General features: G+C 42.6%; 1 pseudogene; it reads left to right on the top strand.

The window, feature by feature from the left end:
• The first annotated feature begins 15,279 nt into the window (after positions 1-15,279).
• Positions 15,280-16,141, top strand: LOC130874106 (mitochondrial import receptor subunit TOM40B-like; annotated as a pseudogene).
• Positions 16,142-24,950: the final 8,809 nt, after the last annotated feature.

Genomic DNA, 24,950 nt, shown 5'->3' on the forward strand with positions numbered 1-24,950 from the left:
GAGAGGCATTTTCTAATTGTTCCTTTTTTTCCCCTGAGAATCTAAATATTGTGTGTGTGTGTATGAAAGAGAAAGAGAGAGAGAGAGAGAGAGAGAGAGAGAGAGAGAGAGGCAGAGAGAGGCAGACAGAGACAGAAAAAAAGCATTCATTTGTAGGGATTAGCTTATGATATTCTGATTGCTACCAAGTGCTGGCAGCCTGCTCTATCCCACCGCCTAGAACAAAGATGTGAAAGCATGCATCAGCACTTCAGCCTTATCCTGCCAAAGATACCAATATCCAACTCCAATGTCCAAGCACAGCTTCAACCTGCTGGACTTTGTGACTGTCATGTGTGATCTTCCACAAAATCAACCACTCCAGCTCTTCCAACCAGCATATGGATGTGAACTGTCTTTGTGTCTATTTTTTAGCCTGAGGGAACTATGACAGATGGAAGCTTAGGCATGTACTTAAGGACACTTATGAGTAAGGGCTACACTAAATTTTGATACTGAGCATTTCTGCTAATGTTTTAAAAAAGTTTCTTGATCACTCCAGGAGTGTATTTGAATTCCAGCCATTCTGACACACCGAGAAAACCCCACTTTCGACCCCTTAGAGAAAAGGGGCACGTGGTCCTTACTGAATTAAAGATTGGACCTTGACGCATCCCAAGAACTCGCTTTGTTTTGAGTTTCCATGTTTTGTTTTGTTTGAAAGTTGATACTTTGGTTTCAGTATGTGCAAGCCAAGGCAAGTGGCAGGTAGTTAGTAAAGATAACTACAGAGAAGTGGGTTAAGTAGCAAAAATAGGGATCTCCGCACAAGAAGAGTTAAGGGAGGAAAATTTAAAGAAGAGAATGAACTAAATGATCATTGTCTTATGAAATCACAGTATTCTCTTTGCCTCCTCTTAGAGAGGCTGGCCACCGAGCTGCCGTTTATGGAGTTACCCCATAGACTAGGATCTGGTGGGAAAGCAAGCCACCAGAGCATTGCATCCACACACCAAGTTATTTATGTTTGTTTGCATATTTGTGCCACGGATATTAGTGTTCCCATGGGCAGAATTCCCATCGAGCAAAAAAATAGTCTGGGAGCCAGGAACAAATCGGGAATGACACTGATCTCAATCGCAGGCACTAGGCAGGGGTGAAATGATTTTTCAAACACTCTTAGCTCTCTGGTAAAGTAGTTAGGGCTGTATTTTCATTCTACAAGGAAAAAGTGATGAAAAGTTTTTAAACCCAGGGAAACAAAACCCTTGATAGGTGCCCAGATTTCTAGTAGAACAGAGCACATATGGTCCCTTCTGGTCTTGGTAGGCTTGATGCAAACTGGATGATATCTTTTTAGTCCCTGTTATTTTACTGTCCTGCATTTTGTACAATTTTGGCATCCAGTCTTCCTCCTAATATCGGCTCAGAGGTGGGAATGGATGCCCATTTTAATACTTTTGGAAGTATAGTTCTAAACTGGTAGATGTGCAGACATCCAGCCTAGCTATGTAGGTATGTGCGCACATGTGCACACACATGCACGCATGCATGCAAGAGTGGCCTTTATGTAACAGTAAGGGGCAGGTAAAAGAGGGTGCTATAGTTGGGGTGTGAAATGTCCCCAGTAGGTGCATGTCTCTGAGCACTTGGTACATTCTCTGAGCTTATGGTACATTCTGGAAGGCTCTAGAACATTTGGAAAGTGGAGCCTGGTAGGGAGAGGTGAATCTGGGGGTGGGCAAGCTGTATCCTGCCAAGCTGTGACAGGATTGACAGTACCAGTCTCATGCCACCTGCTTCTGTGCCCCTCCCCTGTAGTGGACTATATCCCCTCAATGCCCTCAAACCCTGAGCCAAAGTAAATACTTCCACTCTTAAGTCTCCTCTCTGACAGGTTTTTGATGATGTTAGATGTAGCTAATACAGAAGGGCAAGGGCAAAGACCACATCCAGGTCACACCCCTGTGTTAGATGTGTCATGGGAATCACACCACGCCTCTTTCGCATCAGCTTGCTCTTTGAGCCCCTTTCCTTGTGCTGTGGCATCACGGAGAATGGTGGCCAGCTTCTTGCCTGATCGTGCTGGGCCTTCAACACCAGCAAGTTCAGCCTCAAGCTTAGCAACATTCTGTCTTGAAGGAGAAAATTCTAGAAAAGGACAAAGAGCCATTTTCCCCAGCAAGCCTATTGCTCGTACCCTCCCAAGTTCAAAGAGAAACTTCTGTCTCATTAAAATGACGTCTGGCTTTGCCTAGGGGCTTTTCAGATTTCCACAGTTAACTTTTCTAGAATTATAACTCTTCATGCATTTCTCGTTTTATTGGGTAGACGGTATGATTGGTTTTACAAGCAAAATAAACAGCTTAGGAACAAATGAAAGACTTTTTTATTTCTCCTTTAACTGTAAATTTAAGAGCTTGAAATGAATTTGGCAAAGAACTCATAAAGCCAAGGAGTCTTGTGGCCGAAAGGCAAGACTTCCAAAAATTCTTGGAAATCCAAGTGATACTGGGAAGAAATCTGAATCTCGACTTGTTGAGTCCTGTGTTCCTTTTAGAACATTTACTTGCTCCACCCCCCCCCCCCAAGGAAAATTAAAGGTGAAATCATTCATGGAATTCTTAATCAACTCTGCTCCAACATGTGGTCTACTATGCACAAGATAGCCACAGCAGGCGAGGTGCTTCTCAGGGACCTGAGGAAGTAACTCCTTCATGGGAGAGCCAGCGTATCCTAAAGTATCTTGATTTATTCATTAGACATCCCATTTTTTTCTTTTATCCTAAAGTTAACTTGGAATGTTTGATTCAACTGATGAACTTGGTTTGAACTTTTAAACAATATTGAATTATCTCAATTTAGTCACTGTAAAAAAATGTAATAGGTATCCAGTAAACGATGCCAGACCTTCCTTCATTGAAGGTGTGTGTAGTTGCGATCTTGTGGTCTGTGTCTTGTGGGTAGGTGAGTAGTAGACTGAGAACTTGGCATGATCAAAGCCCTGAGTTCAAGTCTCAGCACAAAAGAAAGAAAGGAAGAGGGGGCAAGAAAAGTAGGAAGGAAGGGGAAGGGAGGCAGGAAGAAGAGTTGAGTGGTTATAGAAAATTCTTATTCTATACATGACAGATAAGGAAAGCAAGAATAAGTAGGTAATAAGTCTAGAATAATTTGTTTACAATGGTAGTCTAAAATTCTTCTTTTTTAAAATTCTGTGTGTGCTTTGGCATGTGAGTGGTGTGTGTATGTGTGCTTGTGCACACTTACAGAGGCAAGAGAATGACCTCAAGTGTCCTGCTTTGCAGTTTACTCCCTTGAGCAGGGTCTCATACTGAACCTGCAGCTGTGCCGTCAGCCAGCAAGCCCCAGGGTATCTCCTGTACTGACCACGCTACAGCATTGGGTCTTACACTGAACCTGGAGCTGTGCAGGCAATCAGCAAGCCCCAGGGTATCTCCTGTACCTACTATGCTATAGCATTAGGGTAACAGGTGCTTACAACCAAGCCAGGCTTTCAGTGTGGCTTCTGGGATCTGCTGTTGGGTGCTCATGCTTTTTAAAATTAGTGTGTGTGTGTGTGTGTTTCCTTCATATATGTTTGTGCACCATATGTGTGCCTGGTACCTTCCAAGGCCAAAAGAGGTGTCAGATCCCTGGAACTGGAGCCACAGAAAGATTTGAGCCACACTGTAGGTAGAGTGAATTGAACTCAGAATCTCTGCAAGAGCACCCAATGCATTCAACCCCTGAACCACCATCTCTCCAGCACAGGTGCTCGGGACTTTGCCATGACATTTTTACTCTTTAAACCATCTCTTCAGCCTCCTTATACATATTCTAACCATGGTCTTACTAGACACACTGTGTGAGGCAGCGTGTACGTGTGTGTATGTGTCTGTGTATGCGTAGTGGTCCTAAGTTATACTGCTAGTTCTTGTTAAAAAAAAAAAAAAAAAAAGACAATACCATCTTATTTGCTTTTGACAGTGCTGTAGCATCACTTAGCAAATGCTTCTGACAAATTAGTGATGCATTATGGGAAATTTTCAAGATACTGTGGAAATCTGGCTATTCTCATTTGTTCCCCACTGTGTTAACATTTTGTGCCAAATAATGACAGAAACAGGGTGACTGTATAACAGAGGAGCTGGCTGCAGCTAAACATGAAGGGGTAGCATGTGGTCCTCCCAGCCCACTTCCCCTGCATCCTTCCTCCTCAGGTTGGCCATATGACCTGTGCTTACTGGGAAATTCTCTGTTTGTAACCCATGCCTTAAACAGAATAGCCTCCTTTTCTATGGCCTCTTCCTGCACATTCCTTCCAACAAGTTCCTTTTTGACTTTTTCAGTGATTCGTATAGTGTCTGTTTTATCTACAGTTCAAGACATCTTGGAACTTTGCTTCTCATCCAGAACCATTTTGTTGGTAATCCCTTTACGAAAGGACCCTACATTTTGAATGTCCACCTATCTTCTCACAAAGGGACCTATTTGATAAAGCGGAGGTGGTTGTTGGCATGCATATTCCGCACTGGAGAGGAACCGACTGTACGGGCATCTGCATGGACAAGCCAGACTATAACAGAAGGACGAAGGGTGTGAAGCTGGTGTCCCAGGTTGAATACTGGCTGCACTTGGCCATTGACGTATGAGGTCGACTCGTGCACTCACTGGCCATCATCCTAGCCACTCACAAATGAGAACATGTGTGCCTTCGGGCACCTCAGTCTGAATTTGCTCTTCTGAGCATCAGAGCTAATAGCTTCTGTCTCCCAGATGGACTAAAGATGTGCTGCAGCTAGCATAGCATCCAGGGTGCCTTTCCATTCCTCCTGACTTGAGGGCATGAACAGAAAAGGCGGGTAAGCAGAGTTTTAGGAGGCAGGAAAGCAGCTGTCCATCTGTCAGTGACAAGAGGACAGAATGTCTACAGCTTAGCAGTGGAGAAGCACAGTGAAAGAGTGAGGATCTTCAGTTTCCAAAGAACAGAATTCTAGGCTTGTCCAAAAGTGAGAAATGCCCACTCCTAACCATCTCAGGCCACTGCAACAACACTGCAATGGCTCTGAATCAAGGAAGCACTCAGCTGCGCTCAAATACTATCATTCTGGAGGGGGTGTCTACTCTACCGTGAAAGCGTTTTGATCAAGGTGGCTATTATTTTAAAGCTCTGAAGCATGAATTAGAAAATGTAGCATCCGCGAGTTCTTTTGAAGACTTGTCTGACTCTAGCGTCTGTGATCTTGATCTCAAAGATGACAATATCAACTCAAAATTATTGAGCAAAAACTTTAAGAATGACCACAGGGTTAGAATGAAGTCAAGCAGAATTGTTAGTAGGCTGCAGCAATTATGGTTCGCCTTAGAGAAAAATGATACAAAGAAAAGGAAGTTGTGTTCAAATGACAGTCAGCGTGGCTTTGATGAGGTAGATTTGAAAAATGCAGCTTTGCCTTTCCACAGAAATAATCACGAACAGGAAATCTCTCTATTTAGAGACCATTGGGTTGAGAGTTCCTTTGTTTCTCTCTGTACTGCTCTCTATTTTTGATAACTCATTTAATTACTAATCATTTTATTTTTAACTAAAAAATAATAAATCACAACCACGTTGTGTGTCCACCAAGGATTTGAGTGTGACCCTATGTGCCTACTGGGTAATCCGCAGCTGTGGTTAAAAGCCTGGTGTCGCCAGGCAGTGGTGGCACATGCCTTTAATACCAGCACTCAGGAGGCAGAGGTAGGCAGATCTCTCGGGAGTTCGAGGCCAGCCTGGTCTACAAGAGCTAGTTTCAGGACAGGCACCAAAGCTACAGAGAAACCTTGTCAAAAAAAAAAAAAAAAAAAAAAAAAAGCCTGGTATCAGTCAAATCAGTCAACCTTAGCAGATATGTCGGAGCTGGACTTTACTGCCCACCAGTTCCTTGAACTCTGGCTCATTGTTCTCTTCTGAAAAATTAAGGAATTAAGGTGGGCTATCTCCTAGAGCTGCTGGAGGACTTGCATTGGATGTGTACAACTGTATAAACACCTGACCCAGAAGGACTTTTCTATGAATTGCAATCTATTACATACAAACATAGGCTAAACCTCATGATCTTTGTGAGGGGCTAATAAGGAAATTATAATTGCTATTCTTTGCTTCTTTATTATTAATCTTATTGCTCTTACTCTGAAATTTTCATATAGTTATACAATGTATTTTGTTCACACCCACCCAACGTTACCTCCTTCTAGCTTCTAGTATCTCCCTGTATCCTTCCCAACTTCATGTCCTCATTTCTATTTTATTTATTGTAGTGAGAGGCAGCTTGTTGATTTCTGGCTACCCAGCTAGCTTAGACCCAAAATAACTACACGGATACTGTATTAATTAAATCACTGCTTGGTTCATTAGCTCTAGCTTCTTATTAGTTAACTCTTACATCTGAATTTAACCCATCTCCATTAATCTGTGTATCACCATGAGGTTGTGGCCTACCAGGAATGTTTCAGCACATCTGTCTCCAGCGGTGGCTTCATGGCTTCTCTCTGACCCCTCCCTTCTTTCTCCCAGCATTCAGTTTAGTTTTCCCCACCTAGCTCCGTTCTACCCTATCAGGCCAAGCCAGTTTTCTTTATTCATGTAAAATTGATGTAATGGTAATCACAGTATAGAGAGGGGAATCTCTGAGAATAGTTAGTGCTGCACATATGCCCAAGGGTGTGTCATTTACTGGATCCTACTAGTGGTCACATTCCCAAAGAAAAGTAACTATCCCTCTGTCCATAACTTTAAATTTCCAGTAATTCCTTGGCTAGGGATGGGACCTTGGGGTCCCCTCCCCTATCTGGGGAGGAATTTTAACTTGGTCTAATATAGATCTTATACAGGTAACTGCTGCCTCTGGATTGCAATGTTAGATAAAATATCTAAAGGAAAAATACATGCAGGGATGACTAAAATAAGGCAGAATGGAGTACAATTTACATCTGAATAATAATGTTGAATTGTACTGTATATGTCACAGCATTGTAAATGTAGTCAGTGACGTAGGATGACTCAAAAGATGAACTTAATACAAGAATTTATATCACCATTTTAAAGCTATAATTATTTATACTTCTTTGGGCAGTTCATTGCTTAGCAATTGTAATTGACAGAGTTATTATGTTTATTTGTGGAGCACAGTGTGATATTAAAATACATACATACAATGTGTGATGAGTGGCCAACTAAAGGCACAGCCACACTCATTTCAAATGACGACTCACTTCCCTCTGTTGGAAACACTCAAAGTCCTCTCTACTAGCTGTTTATTAAAGCATTTGTCAATGAACCCTTTAAGCAACTAACTACACTTAAATAAAGATATTTTCAATTAAAACTTGTAGTCTTCTTTGTACTTATAAACTCTGTGAGTTTTTATTTGTCATTGTATTTGGCCAGCATCATGGCTTAATAAGAGGATTTTTGTTTCGCATCATGTGTGCAGGACTTCATTTAGTCTTCTTGCTATTTCAACCAGCCTTCTCAAGTTAAAATTACCCCAATTGGATTGTTTCTTGTTTGATTTTGGTTTGGTTTGGTTTTTTGTCTCCACGTAGATTGCTAGATGCTAGATAACTGTTTGATGTACCTTTCAACTCCGGTCTCACATTCTAATTTAATTCTCAAGGGCAACTTGGCCTTCTCTCTCTGTCTGATATCTCAGAAACCACAGTAAGTGCTTGTTTAATGGTTAACATGATAGCTGCAAGTGGAAAACTGCAGTGCCGTGGCTCTTCAGGCTTTCTGGTACTCTTGGGAGAACAGTTTTGGGAACTAATCTCACGCAGTCTCCTGGAGCGCGGTGTCAGTGTTTTGCTAAATGTGAGAGCTACTGCGTAGCACGTGGAGCTGCCATTGTGTAACTTAACTCCAGCACTGCCATGAAAGAGCTTTGTCGTTAATAGCCATGCAGCTGTGCCAGTGATAAATGCAAGGAGGAGCCAAATGATCTTTTCCCACAAGGAGATAGATATATTACAGATTGTTTGGATGCTCTCGGGAGGTAAAAGCATTTTGACTGGGTGGGGGGGGGGGCATGAAAGACTCAGTAAATAATTTCTTTTGTCATTCATCTCAAAACCAGACCTGAATTTCAAACAACAGCCAGCTGTAATTTCATGAAGGCACATCAAACGATCATTTATCCTTTATTGGATCTAAGGATGAAGAATGTCTCAAATACTGATCTGAGTAAACCGATTAAAAATAGAACATTACCTAAATGCTGAGTAACTCAGATTTATAAAGACAGAGAGATTCACATGTAAAACCAAAGCATTTTGGCCATTGAGAAGAAAGGTTGCGACCTGGCTTCTAGCCTGTCTCCATTCCTGACCTCCTTCCTTTGAGTTCAAAGAGATTAAATCAACTTCCCTGGGCCAGACAAGGATGAGAACATCAACGACACATTGGCTGTGAGATACAGAAGGAAGAGATGGAGAGAGGGACTATGAGATAATGGGTCTTTTCCATCTCTGTACCCTGGGTTGCTGCCATTCCTTCCCACACAACCCAAACCCCAGCCACACTGGCTTGTTTGCCATTCCCTAAACACACCCCACACTTAACTCGGAACACCCTTGCACATACTGTTCATCTGTCTCATGCCACCACCTCGTTTCTGTCTTGCTAACGCCTACTCATGTGCAGAAGGCCTCTCCCACTCTTTGAAAGCTAACTCAGTTCACGAAAGAGGTCGTCAGTCTCTCCCAGCGGCTTCCACACCTTCCTGTTTATTCCCACTCCCACTCTATGGAGTTGTTATTGAAATGAATCTCTTTAGGCTCTTAGTCCTCCCATGCTCAGCCATAGAAAGGGGTGAACCTCTCAATCACTTTTGTTCAATTTTGTTCCTGGTAGAAGCGTGGAGAGCAGGGTTCTTATCATGTGAGTTGTTTTAGATAAACAACGACAGAGACACTGAGAGTGCCAAGAACAAGGAGAGGGGGTGGAGTGTAGATCCAGGTAAGGGAGGGACCTGGGGTAAAAATAAAGGTAGGGATAGGAGTGGGAATAGGGCTCAGGATAGAGATGAGAATATGTAGGTCTATGCACAGGGCAAGGGAGGAAGAGGGAAAGAGATAAATATGGAGATAGAAGAGACAAAGGTGGCAGTAGAGAGACGGGTATGGAGGAAGGAGACAGAGACAGAACTGGGTTTTGTTTGTTTCACTTACTGAAGGAAAAAAAACCTCAGGGACAGAGTGCATAGGACCTTTGTGCATGTGTTTACTCTGAGGGCTGTAATTTAGATGAGTGTGGGGGAAAGTCAAGTTAATTAGATTCGCAATGAAACTGCCTGGTACACCAGGACTTGGAACAGATGATAGTGAAGTTCCATTATACTTCAGGTTATTTTATTTAAATTGAGTTCTGTGTCCTGGGAGGTATAGACTGTATATTTTTTAAGTATACACACACACACACACACAAAAAAAAAAAAAAAAAAGAATCTTCAACAAATGAAAAGCTCTTTTTTGATCAAGAGCTTGAGAATCTCATCACATCTTCATATAAGATGGAATCTCCATCCCAATCATGCTGAATAAATATCCCTCTAAGGGGGTGTCACAAACAATTGAGAAAGAAACCAACCTGAAATGCCTTCTCTTTTAACACATCAGCCAGCCTGCTACCAATACCAATCCCTCCTCATACACAGGTGGACCAGATGGTGTCAAAGGAAGCCAAACTCATTAAGCACCTGTTATGGTTAGAGATGCCTTTGAATAGAAAAATAAAGACGCAGTCAACACTCAACAGCAATTCACCAAAGAGGATAACCCAGATGAGCTAATCTGCAAGAGTGTAGTTTAGAAAAAAAAAATGAGATAATGCTGTTGAAGGGATTATATTCAAAATATGGCAAGACATCAATAGCGGTTGAGAGGAGGAGGAAAAGTTTCTCCACTGTTAGCAATAAGGCAGCCACAAATTTGCAAGATGTGTTAACTGTTTTGGTAACTGGTAGTTCAAGGAGCTTAATCCCCAAGACATCGTGCAGACATCTATGATAGGGCTGCCCAGGCTATGCATCTTTTTCTTGGCTGTGTTTACTGGAATTCTTCTTCTCTTCTTTCCTTCAAGGGTCAGGGGCAGAAAGAAGAGGAGGAATGGATGGAGAACTGACTTGCCTTTCCCCGTGTCACAAAGACTGTCTCCATCATGATCAAGAGGCACGTGGCATGGTACTCAGAGCAGCAAAGGAACCAACACCACATTTTCTATATCGCTCAATAGGCTAAAGAAAACAAATCATCTGTTAAAACATTAAATTTGCTTTGTTGGGGCAAGCAATTGCAATTGTAAGCTGTTAAATGTCAAGAGCTGACCCCGTGGGGTGGGGAGGTTGAGGTGTGATGGTGTGGTGAAGGGCAGGCTTCAGGTCATGTTTTATACTAGAAGTTTAATTGTCCTGGCAAGGACGTCAAAGTGACTCATTGAGCTGAAGTGGTTTCTATCTTCCAACACAGATTTGAAGTGGGGGAGGGAAAGTGCAGCAATAGTATCTTTAGAAGAATTGGCCTAGCTCATTTCAGCCCTTAACTACTTCCACCCAGATTCATTTGTTTTGGACACCAATGTTGAAAGCAAGCCAATAATAGCAAAAAATAGTGTCTATGTTGCCCCTTTTAAACCCACACAAACCTTTTACTGTGTGTAAGCCAGGATCCTTTTTTTCCCAAAGAAAATTAAGTGTTCTTTGGTCCTTTCCGATTTTTTTTTTGAAGAACGTTAAATAGTTTATAGCAAGAAAGAATTATAAAGTCATCATGATACTGAGTTTGTGAGATGGTGTTTTCCAATTGTGTTTTGATTATTCTCAAAGAATGTCTCATCCCACTCAGAGATGAATATTTCTAGTTTGGCATTGGGGTAGTCCTGGTGACTCATTATCCCTAGGATAGAGGTGCTGGCTTTACCTTGCTGTAAAGAAATGCCATCTGCATGGGTCATAGACTCCTTTGCTAGTCAATGACCAATCACCTTGTAAGCCATGCTCCTCATGTTACTCAAAATTCAAAACTTTGAGCTCAAGTGCAAATTAAACCTTTGTTGTCCAATCAGCTTGGGAAATTCTCTGCAGATGATGTTGCATATGTTTGTGAAAATGCTGTCTCTTCAATCCCCACCCCTAAGAGTTTAATTAGAATTATTCAAAGGCAAATAGAACTGAGGAGTCTCCATCAAGGGGGCATCACAGAAAGCTGACAGAAGCTATGGACGAGCTGTGAAGGGAAAGCCATAGAGAATGAGGAGAACGAGCAAGTTTTGTTCCCATAAAGACTATGCTAAGGGATTCTTATGATGATATAATCACAGCATGGTAGATGAAGCTTGAATAGCATAGAGGCTTTTGGGGGGCATTTTGATAGCCCAGATTACAAACAGACCAACAGGAGTGGAAAGGGGTCAATTTCCTAGAAATCCTAGAAGCAGAATTATCAGAATTCAGTGATGAAGTAAAATGAGAAGCAATGAAGCATCTGGGGGAGAGAATTTCTTTCAGTCTACAAAGTGGGAAGTGTGTTAAAGAGTTCTGTGTTGGTCAAGGTGAGCTTGGGCCACTCACATGAAGGCCTGCTGGAGGCAGAGAAAACTCAAATTTACAGACTCTGGGAAGGTCACTGATAGAAGTTGAGAATTGGAAGTCCCCACGCTGGGTGTGATCATGGAATGTTGGGACAGTGTGATTGCAGAACCAAGAGAAAAGATAAAACTAGAATCAGAGTTTCTTGTCAGGCAGGGCAAACTGAAAAGGAACAGGCCTCCAATTTTATGGAAACAGCAACAAGATGGCTTAGAAGAAAGCCACAGTAACAAAAACTAGAATAGCCAAGAAGAGAAAAGCAAATGAGATATAGCAAGAACATTTTACAAGCTAGAAAGCAGGGGAACAAGTGGTCCATAACCAAACATCACAACAAAAGGCAAGGGTGTACGTGATAAAACCAAAAGTACAGCCAAGTTGATGTGTAATGTCATTCAGGCAGGGATGCAAACAAGAAAATAGGAAACATTCAATATTGGATGTAACATACCTGCAGAGATTTACATTGGTTTAGATTCAGAAAAACAATTAGAACAACACATTTCTTCATTCCTTCCTCAATTCCACATAGCCAAGAGGCATATGTCCTCTACAGTGAGGTGAGAGATTATGTGACCAACTCTCTAAGGTGAGGAACTAAGTTATTATGGGCTCCAGGAGCCACAAACCAAATTAGAGGTTATGTGGAAGCCTACTAAAGACTAGTAAGCAATCAATTCCTCATCTTTTTGGCAAGAGCAAGCTGGTAATGCTTGCTCTTGCAGAGGCTGGACAGTGTGGGAGCAGAGAAGATTGCCCAGAAGAATAGACCAATGGTTACCAACGTTAGAGTCCTCTCAATTGATGACGCTGTCCCCGAAAATAATAATGCTAGATTGTCCCATCGTAGCGAAGAACGCCCTTCATAAAACACCTCGGTAATGTGAGGTGTGATTTACAAACATCACCAGAAAGTGGAAAGATCGCCCAAGCTCTGTAGAAGGAGTTGCAGGCTGCATTCCTGCCACCCAGCTCGCGGCCGCCTGGCTAGCTTATGCCCCAAAATAACAACACACAAACTGTATTTATATAAACACTGCTTGTCCCATTTCTATTAATATGTGTAGCACCAGCAGGTGGTGACTTACCAGGGAGATTCTAGCCTATGTCCATCTTGGGTCAGAGCTTCATCGCATCTGCCTCTGAGAGGAGAGCTATGGAGTCTGAGCTCACTTCCTCTTCCTCCCAACATTCTGTTCTGTTTACTCCACCCACCTATGTTCTAAACTATCAGGCCAAGCAGTTTCCTTATTAATTAACCAATGAAAGCAACAGATTGATATGACACTCCCACATCAAAGCTCTTGGGTAGATTAACAGTAAAAATGGCAATCTTACCAAAAGCAATGTACAGATTCAATGCAATGACAATCATAATCCCAGCAAAATTCTTCACAGACCTCAAAAGAATGCTACTCAACTTCATATGGAAAAGCAAAAACCCAGGGTAGCCAAAACAATCCTATACAATAAAAGAACATCTGGAGGCATCACAATCCCTGACTTCAAACTACTACAGAGCTACAGTACTGAAAACAGCCAGGTATTGGCAGAAAAACAGACAGGAAGACCAAGGGAACTGAGTTGAAGACCCAGATATTAATCCATACATGTTCAAACACCTGATTTTTGACAAAGGAGTAAAAAATATCAAATGGAAAAATAAAAGTATATTTAACAAATGGTGCCTGCATAACTGGATATCAACATGTAGAAAAATGAAAATAGGTCCATATCTATCACCATGCACAAAACTTAAGTCCAATGGATCAAAGACCTCAACATAAAGCCAGCTACACTGAACCTTATAGAAGAGAAAGTGGGAAGTACACTTGAAAGCACTGGCACAAAAGACCACTTTCTAAATATAACCCCAGTAGCACAGACACTGAGAAAAACAATTAATAAATGGGACCCCCTGAAACTGAAAAGCTTCAGGACATGGTCAACAAAACAAAATGACAGCCTACAGAATGGGAAAAGATCTTCACCAACCCCACATCAGACAGAGGTCTGAGCTTCAAAATATACAAAGAACTCAAGAAATTGGTCATCAAAAGAACAAATAATCCAATAAAAAAATAGAGTACAGACCTAAACAGAGAACTCTCATTAGGGGAATCTAAAATGGCCGAAAGACACTTAAGGAAATGCTCAACATCTTTAGTCTTCAGAGAAATTCAAATCAAAACAACTCTGAGATTCCATCTTACATCTGTAAAAATGGCCAAGATCAAAAGCACTGATGACAACTTATGCTGGAGAGGTTGTGGAGTAAAGGGAACACTCCTGCGTTGCTGGTGGGTGTGCAAAGTGGTATGGCCCCTTTGGATATCAGTATGGCGATTTCTCAGAAAATTAGGAAACAACCTTCCTCAAGACCAGTAATACCACTTTTTGGTATATATCCAAAGGATGCTCAATTGTGCCACAAAGACATGTGCTCAACTGTGTTCATAGCAGCATTGTTTGTCATAGCCAGAACCTGGAAGCAACCTAAATGCCCCTCAACCGAAGAATGGATAAGGGAAATGTGGTACATTTACACAATGGAGTACTACACAGCAGAAAAAAATGATGACATCTTGAAATTTGCAGGCAAATGGATGGAGCTAGAAAACATCATTTTGAGTGAGGTAACCCAGATACCGAAAGACAATTGTCATATGTACTCACTCATAAGTTGTTTTTAAACATAAAGCAAAGAAAGCCTACAAATCACAATCCCAGAGACCTAGACAACAATGAGGGCCCTGATACATGGATCTAATGTACATGGGAAGTAGAAAAAGACAAGCTCTTCTGAGTAAATTGGCAGCATGGGGACTAGGAGAGAAGGTAGAAGGGGAGGGGAGAGGCAGGGAGGGGAGCAAAGAAAATGTAACGCTCAATAAAAATCAATAAAAAAAGGGGAAAAGGTGTAAAGCATTAAAATCACCCAGAAGCTTTGTTTGCCTCCTTTCCAATTAATTTAGCCTTATTCGTTTCAGGTGGGCTTGCCATCTTTACTTCACAAAATGGGTTAATTTCCAGAGGTGCCAATGGCCATGTTAATGTCCAATCTCCAGATCCTATAGGACAGAAGAAGAAAATCAATTCTTCAGTTTTTCTTCTGACCTTCATATATCCACCAAAGTTCTTGTGCATATTAAATAAATAAATACATAAATAAATAAATGTGAAATGAAACCATAAAAATCTATGAGTCTGTTAGTGTTTCTATATGTTGCTGTGTACACACATGTACATCCACACACAGAGATTGTATGACCAATGAAACTGTAGAAGCTTTAATAAAGAGGAGCATCCTGAGAACTAGAAAGGTAGAACTTATTGACAATATGATTGATGGAGAAAAAAACATTTAATAGAAGAGGTAAAAACAATGTATAACCCTCCAAGAATGTATACCAAATAACAAGCTATGAAACTGGAATGACCTGACAGAAAATGAGACTATATACTTGCAAAGCTAATGTGTGACTAATAAAAAGTCATGAAGAGGAGTTGGGCTTAGGGGGAGGAGGAAGCAGGATGTCCTTGATAGTTTAGCATTGAACCATATGAAATTCTGGGGACTAGAGAGTCTGATGATGGGGGTGGGACGTGTGGAGGATAGAGGGAGCAATGGAGTGCTTCCCCAGGCTAGCCCTGACCCTTCTCCATCCTCTGAACTAAAATGGGGAACACACTGGGCCTGGCACTAGTTGGTACTTTACTCCACTAGAACCCTCACTGAGAACAAGCAATGCTCAAGCCCGGGCTCTTCAATGAGCTGCATGTTATGCAAGACTCTATTCCTAACACATCCTGGGGGTGCGAGCTCCTTGGCAGCAAATGGGCACCCGGGTGCCCTGGTCTTGCCAGACTATCACTTCCATGTGACCAATTCCTGGGACTGTCATCTTAATCACACCAAAGTGACACCCAGTGGTGGAGGATGTAGAGCTCAGGGCTCATCTCAATGCCCAGGCTTTGCTTCTGTTGGCAGAGCCATTGTAACATAAGGCTGTCATCCAGACACAGTAGGCAGAGGTCCTGATGTGGCAGTGATGGGGAGTGGGAGGAGAAGATGACACAATCACTGTGACCTGGGAAATCCTGACCTAACTGGAGAACCCGTGCCCATGGTTGATCACTTCCTGCAGAGCCTCACTCATTGCCCAGTCCTGGAAGGAGAGCTGGTTTGTCTCTGTGTTCCAGGTGGAGGAAGGGCTAGCTTGACTCTTACTACACACTGGGTAGGAACACTGAGTGTTGGGTCAGGTGGAGACAATGCAAGTTATTGCCATAGGACAAATGGACAGATTCAGGTTGGAGTGGTGGAGTGGAGTTGAGGCAAATACAAGGCTACAAGATACAACTTTTTCCTTTGGTTACCACCTTTCTGCTCCAATATGTTGTTTAGAGGCCTGGTCATAGTTGTGTAGGTCATGCTGGAGAAAAATGTGCCTCCCCTGCCTGTTACTCTATCTCTGGGAGTCCTCTTCAGTCACTGGCACAACAGATTCCATTGTGTCTTCAGCATCACTGCTGGCTAAGATGGCCCTGGAGCCAGCTTCCACAACAACTGCAATCTTTAGTCAGGTGCCCTAGGGTCAGAGACTAACTCATCCCCACCCCAGAGACGACCTTTCTGGATGATCCCAGACCCCATGGGCAGAGTGGGAGACAGGACCGTGCCCTCCTCAGAAATGGAGCAGCCACGTGATCATTTTCCCATGAGGCAGTGGCTAGAGCTTCCCATTTCTGCCATCAGCTCCACTATAATTTTCCACAAACTCGATGGCTCTGGATTGAGGAGAAGGCTAACGGGCCATATCTGCACCCTGGCTCCTTTCTTCTTTGCTTTTCAGGGGAGAGAAATGCATGGGAGACGCATCCCATCCCATTTCTCCCATTTTCCATCCCTCGGGCTCCCAAGCTGGGAAAGTAGGATTAGAGAGCTAAATCTTTGGCCTCAGAAAGGCCAAAAAATGGGCCAACCCATTCCCAGAAGGAACTTGAGTTCCTGGCTTCTTTTCCTCTCTTCTGTGTTTCTAGAGAACAACTTTGTCCCTTTGGTGACCCAGCTCCCCACTCTCTGCCCCCTGCACCTCACCAATAACCGCATGAAAAAACAGTTGCTGCTCAGTGCTTCATTGCTGTCGCTGAGTTCCTTTCAGCTGGCCATCTTGGGTCCCAGCATCTCCCCTTTCCAGTCCAATGCATCCCAGGGGGTATGGGAAGGAGGCAAGCCTGGGCCTCAGCTACAGGTCTCCTCAACCAATGACGTCATAGCAGACAGGTCCTGGATGCACTGCATTTCATAGGAGTATGTGCTCTTTATACTCCAGAGCTCGACCAAAAGGTTCATCCGCTTCACAGAGAAGCTTTTGAAGGAAGTAGTAGAATTACCAGAGACAGAAGAGGTAAATAAGGAATCTTGGAGTCTTGTCAAGGGGACTTGATCCTCTGAACTGTGGCTTAGTCTGCACATTAGAGAAAATCATGCTGCAGATGGTATAAACTATATTTTGAAAAATTTCAGAGGTCTCCAAAAGGGCTTTTACCGGAACTGTCTTTGTGCCTAGTTTTCCCTGAACCCAGAGTTTTCAGATCAAGTTCTAGACTTGGCCAAGACTTCAACTCTGTAGAATCTTAAAGTAGAGCCTTCTAGATCAAGTTCTGCAAGGTGTATGTGTTGTTCTACAGTATAAAGCATCCCCCTCTTAAAGAACTGATTCATCAAAGAGTGAGCAAAACAGAAGCTCCAAGAACTTCAGAGCCTAGATATGTAGTGTGGAGCAGCGGGCTGCGTCCCACCACACGGCTAGCTTTAAGTCCTCTCAGGTTTTATGTGGCATTAGTTAATCACGTTGAGTGCCACTCTGTAGTGTGGAGCAGTGGGCTGTGTTCCTGCCGCCCCAGCTCCTGGCTGCCTGGCTAGCTTATGCCCCGAAATAACAACACACAAACTGTATTCTTTTAAACACTGCTTGGCCCATTAGTTCTAGCCTCTTATTGGCTAACTCTTACATATTGATCTAACCCATTTCTAATATTTTATGTAGCACCACGAGCTGGCTTACCAGGAAAGATCTTAACCTGCGTCTGTCTGGAGTGGGAAAATCATGGCAACTGCTTGACTCGGCTTCTTTCTCCCAGCATTTTGTTCTGTCTACTCCGCCTACCTAATTTTCTGTCCTATCAGGCCAAGCAGTTTTTTTTTTATTAGTTAACCAATAAAAACAACAGATAAGATACAAGACTGACCTCCATCATAGACAGGCATGGACTATTGAACTAGAAGTGGACATGAACTTCAGAGCCTACACAGACATGGACTATTGAACTAGAGGTGGGCTTTGCTCATGAAACTAGAAATGACTGTAACTTCAAGTGAAATGAAAAGTTCAAGGAACTGGCCCTCTATGTGGACAGGCTATATATAACACAGATGGAGTCTTTTCACTGTTCTCTTCACCAGATGTTCTAAACAGTGAGCCCAAGTAAACCCTTTCTCCCTGAAGTCGCTTATGTCAGTATCCTGCCATACAAGGTATGATAACTATCTAGGTATGAAAACTAACTACGATAATTAGTTGTTTGTCATGCTTACTAGGTATGATAACTACCTAGGTATGATAACTAACTATGATAACTAGTTGATTGCCATGCCTACTAGGAAAATAACTAATGCAGCAACTTAAAATATTGCTCACAGGTCTCAGTTTCAGAAAATTTTGGAGGACAATCCCACAGTATAGACAGACACACCTTATACATTCCCTGTTTTTCCATATGCTTTTCAAAATGCTCCACATATTTTATGAATTCACATCAACCTTTTAGAATAGAAATATCATCTCCATTTTATGGTCACAGAAATTCAGGAATAGAACCATAGTCAAGCACCTGTTGAGTAATCAGACCTCCAGACTTTGGGATCTTAAACAAATGAGGGCGTAACCAGAGAGAGACTGACATAAGAAGTCAAGAACTGGAATACAGGACCATAGAGATGACAAGCATCCCTTCCACTGGCATGAGAGTGCAATGACTGTGTGTAGCAGTGTGAGTTCAGAGACCCCAGATGACCAGCCAGACTCAGGGGAGACATGAGCATTAGATGGATATGGTAAAGGAGCCAAAGCTTTCATCCTGTTACTATCTGAGGACCTAGGAGAGATGGGTGCTTAATTGTATGGACACTTTGCCAAGACTAAATCTGTGTGATAGAAGCTAATATTGGAAGTTTCTATCAGTTTTGGGATTTCTCAGTTTATAAATCTTCCTTTGCCAGCATTATCAGATAACCATATCTTGACTCTATGTCTATTTTTCCTTTATCAGTGCGACTGTAGCCCATAAATATCTACATTACAGACTCGCTTGCCATGAAATCTCTACATCCATCCTTTTGAAAGTCTCTGTAGTTGATAATAGCTCTTGAGCTGCCTACACAGTGAACAGTGGGAAGAAAGCATAGCATGGCAACTTGCCAGGTAGGGGATAGCATTAAGGCATCAGAAAATGAATGAAAGAACTAGGGTGAAAAGAAAGAAACCACAAATAAAATACAGTGGTCATGGGCATGGAAATAAGCAAGGGTTTTGTGTGACACACAGGGCAATATTTGGGAGAAATCGGGGACATGGCTGGAAAGGTAGGCTAGCATCTGGTTATAGTAGGCTGCGTTAGAACCTGACTCGGTAGATATTGGTGGGAAACATAGATACTGCATATAGACAATGCATAGGCACTGCATGTTCTCTTGCTTTCTGGTCACCACTCAAAATGTTGGTGTACAAGGAAGGGGTGCCAGAAACAGCAGAAATTGTTATGGCAGAGAAATGGGGAGAGGAGGAGGAGGCAGGAAACTGACAAAAAAAAAAACTGCATATATTGTAGAGAAGGAATGGTTACTGACAAGGTTTAAATGTGAAACACTCCCCAGAGTGTCACTTGTTTGAACACTTGGTCCCCAAATAGGAGGTGTTTTGAGTGGTTATAGAACATTTTGGACTTGGGGCGTTGATGGAGGAAATGGGTCACTGTGGGAGCGGCAGGGACTTGAGGCTTATAGACAGGCCCTTCATCTGGCCTGCACTCTCTACTCCCTGCTGTGTAACAATCTGGGGCGTCCTTGACACATGTGCATCACTGTGACCCATACCATACTGACTCTGCCGTGGTGTAATGTGCCCTCTCAAACCAGGAGCCAATACAAATCTTCCCTCTCTCAAGGTGTTCCTGTTGGCTATTTTGTCAGTGTGAAGGGGAAAGTCGCTGACACGGCCATTTAGGATAATAGAAAAATAAATATTTAAAAAGCTGCATCTGCCAGTATAATGAATGGTGATTTAAATACATGCCCTCATTATGAAATATCCGAAGATTTGATTTAAAAGTTGGATTCTCCAAGAACTAACTAGAACTACAGGATGAGTGTGAGCCTGTTCATCTGTTGGGAGCAGTGAGACCCCAGATTCTGAATTTCTTGTAAACAACTTGTTTTCCCCAAATCTGAGTGCCTACAGCTGCTCTGAGCACGAGACCTTCAGGAGTTTCCAATGGCAGGAGGGTGGTTTCTGGTGGGTTTGGCTGGGGCGTGGCTATCTCTATATAATCTGCCCCTGAACACAATAAAGGGGGCATTCTTGGGGAATTCAAGGATGACCCATGTCGTTGTCTCTCTGTTTGTGTGTGTCTGTGTATTTTAACCTCCAGCCTCTTGCCAGAAGCTCGGTAACTGGGTGCCAGTGCATAGAGCGCAGATACAGGGGCGCGGTTGCGCGACAATTGGAGGTCTCCACCGAGATATCGGCAATTGGAGGTCCCAGCCGAGATATCTGTATACATTTTGTGTGTACGTGTTTTGTTCATAAATGTGTGCACAAGTGTATGTGCGCTGTGTATGTAGATCAGACAATGCCTTCCTTAATATCTCTACCTTATTCTTTCATAGTTAATTTTATGACTTCACAGTTTCCAACATGTAATTTATATATTCTGGCCTCACCCCCACCATTTCTCTCTCAACACCCCATGATCGATCTTTTCTGCCTATTTACATCATCAGTGTTTCACAGAGCTTCCCTGGGGCCATCTTTTGTGCCTGAAGCTTGGACCTAACCATCAGGGCCTGCTTGGCTCAACAGCAGGTATGTGACTGGAAGCTATGTCCCCACCCCCATTCTCAGAATCTGTTGATTGCCAATGGATCGGCAAAACATGATAGGGATCCATGATTTCCTTCCCCTTCAGTAGCTGTTTGCTAGAAGGGGCTGACTTCTGTGGACCAGGGCAAGCATACACAACTGCTGTGGTTATAACGACAGGGCCATGCTTCAGGGAAAAAATCCATTTGTATGAAATAATGTCAGGTACACAAACTCTTGTCATGGTTTATCTCTGATGTAATATCTGCGGCGGGGCTGCGTCCCCGACACCCGGCCGCCCGTATGGCTTATGCCCCAAAATAATTACACGGAAACTGTATTCTTTTAATCACTGCCTGGCCCATTAGTTTCAGCCTCTTATTGGCTAGCTCTTACATATTGATCTAACCCATTCCTAATATTCTGTGTAGCACCATGAGCTGGCTTACCAGGAAAGGTCTTAACCTGCGTCTGTCTGGAGTGGGAGAATCATGGCGACTCACTGACTCAGCTTCTTTCTCCCAGCATTCTGTTCTGTTTACTCCACCCACCTAAGGGTTGGCCTATCAAATGGGCCTAGGCAGTTTCTTTATTAGTTAACCAATGAAAGCAACAAGACCCACCTCCATCATTTATCTTTACTAGTACCTCTTTGATCACACAGCTAAGATGGTGTCTCTTGGTTTTCCCCAAGCAAACATAGTGTTTTTCCCTTTCCATAGTCTACTCACTGGGAGAAAGTTCCCATGTGCCTCCATGCCTGATGAGTCTGGCGTACACTCCACATTGTTGAGGTCAGGATATCTGCATGCACACTTTGGAATCCAGTCTTAGAGACTAGAGCTATCTAGTCTCACCTCCTGGCTTTGCTAGGGTTTCTATTGCTGGGAAGAGACACCATGACCATGGCAACTCTTATAAAGGAAAACATCTCATTGGTGCTGCATTACCAATCCATTATTGTCAGAGCAAGAAAATGTGGCTGCATGCAGGCTGACATGGTGCTAGAGAAGAAACTGAGGGTTCTACATCTTGAGCTGCAGGCAGCAGAAGGAAACTGAGCTACACTAGGCCTACCTTGAGCATCTGAGATCTCAAAGCCCACCCCCACAGTGACACACTTTCTCCAACAAGGCCACACTTATTCCAAAAAGTCCACACCTCCTAATAGTGCCACTCCCTATGGGCCAAGCATTCAAACACATGAGTCTATGGGGGTTATTCCTGTTTAAACAACTGCACCTACTTTTAAGTTAATTCATTTACTTAAAGCGGCATGAACTCATGGACATTTTTACATTGATTTCTGCACATTTTAATCAAGCTTAGTAACCACTCTGTTCAGATCACAAAAGTGCTTTCCTTCATAGACAAGCACAACTTACATGTGAGTCCAGAAGAAAAGCTAGAAAACCGCACATTATCATAAAGGAAACAGCTATGATAATGAATGAGCTGTAGAAACTGGGGACTTGTTCCTCATCTGTAGGCCTCTGTCAAATCATTGCTGGCTCCCTGTGACCTGGGTGATTCAAATACAAAAGCCAAGCCATTATTTTGTTTTACAGCTTTGGTATTCTTTTTGCCTAAGTGATTCAATGTTTTCAGAGTGTGTTGTGTTCTTTAACGACTCCTGATCCTCTGTTTTCCTAAAATGGCATGTTTCCCCATTCTGTTAAAGCATTACTTCACTAGTAAAGTGAGATGTACAATCAGGGATAAGCACACCTTTAGACACATTAGCAGCAATACCCACATGCATGGTCCCCATAATATTCTGGCTTTTATGCCAAAGTTGGTTGCCTCAACATTGCAATTGAGACCTTGGGTGATTTCCCAGGTAGCCAGTTGTCTTTGTCATTTGTTACACATTTTGGAAGTTTCTTGATTGTACTTCCTGTTTACTCAAGTAATATTACTTTCCTTCTTAGATCTTTGATGGAGTTAAAGATTAGATAATTGTAGTTATCCTTCTCATGATTTCAATACATTATTTAGACTCCTTGAAATAAAATGCTTAGTAAAACTTTTGTTATGTGTTTCTTGCTTAATATTGTTTATTGCTTATAATTTTATATTTGGTATCTGTTCCTATTGTATATAGTTGTACTGGGTTTGGTTCGATCTTGTATAGACAAAAGGGGGAGATGATGGGGAAGCTCAGCCAATCACATCTGGCTTGGGTGTGGCCACTTGGAGTCAGGTAGATAAATGGGGGTAGATATGTGCACAGGTTCTCTGAGCTGCGCTCGCCTGACCTGTTTGGACTTCAGACCTTTTACTCCAGTCGTGTGAGTTTTCCCGTTTTTCAATTATTAAATTATATCTGTTGTTTTGAGCTGGTCTGGTTATTTTAGCATATCGATCGAATATGCATTCACTTACAATACACCACACTACACACACACACCACAGATACCATACACATCACACACATACTACACACACACACACATACCACACACACATATACAACCACACACCATACTAGATACCAAACACACACCATACATACACATACCACATACACTCACACCATACATACACACATACACACCACACTACACACACACACATATATATATGTATATATATACCACACTACTGATACCAAACACCACACTGCACACACACCACACACATACACCACACACACACACCACATACACTCACATCACACACACATATACAATACACAGCACACTACACACATACCACACATACCACACACACACATACTACATACACTCACACCACACACACATATACACCACACTACACACACTATAGACACCACACTATACACACAGATACCATACACACCACACACACACCACACACACACCACATTCACACCACACACACATACACACCACACTACGTACACACACCAGTTCCACCCCTTGACTCTGGTAATTGTAAACGGAAGAACGATCTGCTCATCTCTAGCCCCCACCCTTCTCTCCACTTTTATTCCCCTCTCGTAGTCTAGGGGTTCAGATGTCACCTTTGTCTCTGCACCCGTGGCTCCCACTTTATGACTTGTGAAGGGAAAACCTTGCCTTTATTTCTTGTGCATCACGATCGTGATCATAAAACCACGGTAGGTTTTTTTTTTTCCCTTCCACATGCTAGCACCTAAGGCAGAGAGTGGGAAGACAGACATGGGGTCCCCCAGCCTCTCTTGTTCCCTTTCACACATGCAACAGTGACAGCTAAGAGTTAAGCACAACCCAACCTTTACAAAACTCCTCCATGTGCCTGGCAATATGTGCCAGAGACGTTACAAAGATGAATAAGGCATGAAACCCACTTTCAAGAGCTCCCGGGTCTCCTGGGACAATGGGACCATAAAAGGAAAACACAATGAATCATGATAAGTGCTGTGGCTGGAAGAGTGGACATGGTCCTCTAGAAACTCAAGACCTGGAGCAGAAAGGGTTCTTTGTCTAGCTGCCAGGTGTGTGTGTGTGTGTGTGTGTGTGTGTGTGTCTTAAGAACAAGAGACCACAAAGTATGATGGAAAATGTCAGGGTTTGGGTTTGAATCAGCTCTGCCATAATTTAAGTAACCATGGGAAAGTTATATAAATGCCTCAAGCTTCCATTTTCTTTTGTGTGAGGTAGAGACGGTAACAGTCCCTCTGTACCTTATGATTATAAAGATTAAAGTGGAGGACAAAGCAATTTCCCAGACAGAGTTAGAGGCCCATAAATATTTGCTAAATTCACAGGAACTTTGAAAATGGCTGCCTAAAATAAATCTGTTGATAGAAATATGAATAATATTTGTGCTCAGCTGGAAAGAACAACTGTAAGGAATTCTTGTCTGTTACTTGTGCCTTAAATTAGAGCTACCAAATAAGCCACCGATGTGATTAACAGCAGCTACCTTTAGGACTTCGTGTGTTTACTGTGTGACTGCTTCTCAGTCAACTATTTCAAAACAAATTTCTGTAAAACAAGATTTCTCAGACTTGTAAACACTTACAGGGACGGCTTAAAATAAGCAAGTAGTCCAGCTAGCTCAGTGGTAGAGCGCTTGGCGAGCAGGATCCCTCAGTTCAACCCTTAACACCTGGAAGTCTGTGACTGCCTCCAGCGGTGGTACTGTGTGCTGGGAGTTTAGAATAAAAGCCAGAAAATCCGTGTGCCTTTCCTCTGAACACAAGTAACTCCACTGTAAGTGGCATCAATTATGCTGTCAT

This window comes from Chionomys nivalis, chromosome 5 (assembly GCF_950005125.1).
Source record: "Chionomys nivalis chromosome 5, mChiNiv1.1, whole genome shotgun sequence".
Taxonomy (NCBI): domain Eukaryota; kingdom Metazoa; phylum Chordata; class Mammalia; order Rodentia; family Cricetidae; genus Chionomys; species Chionomys nivalis.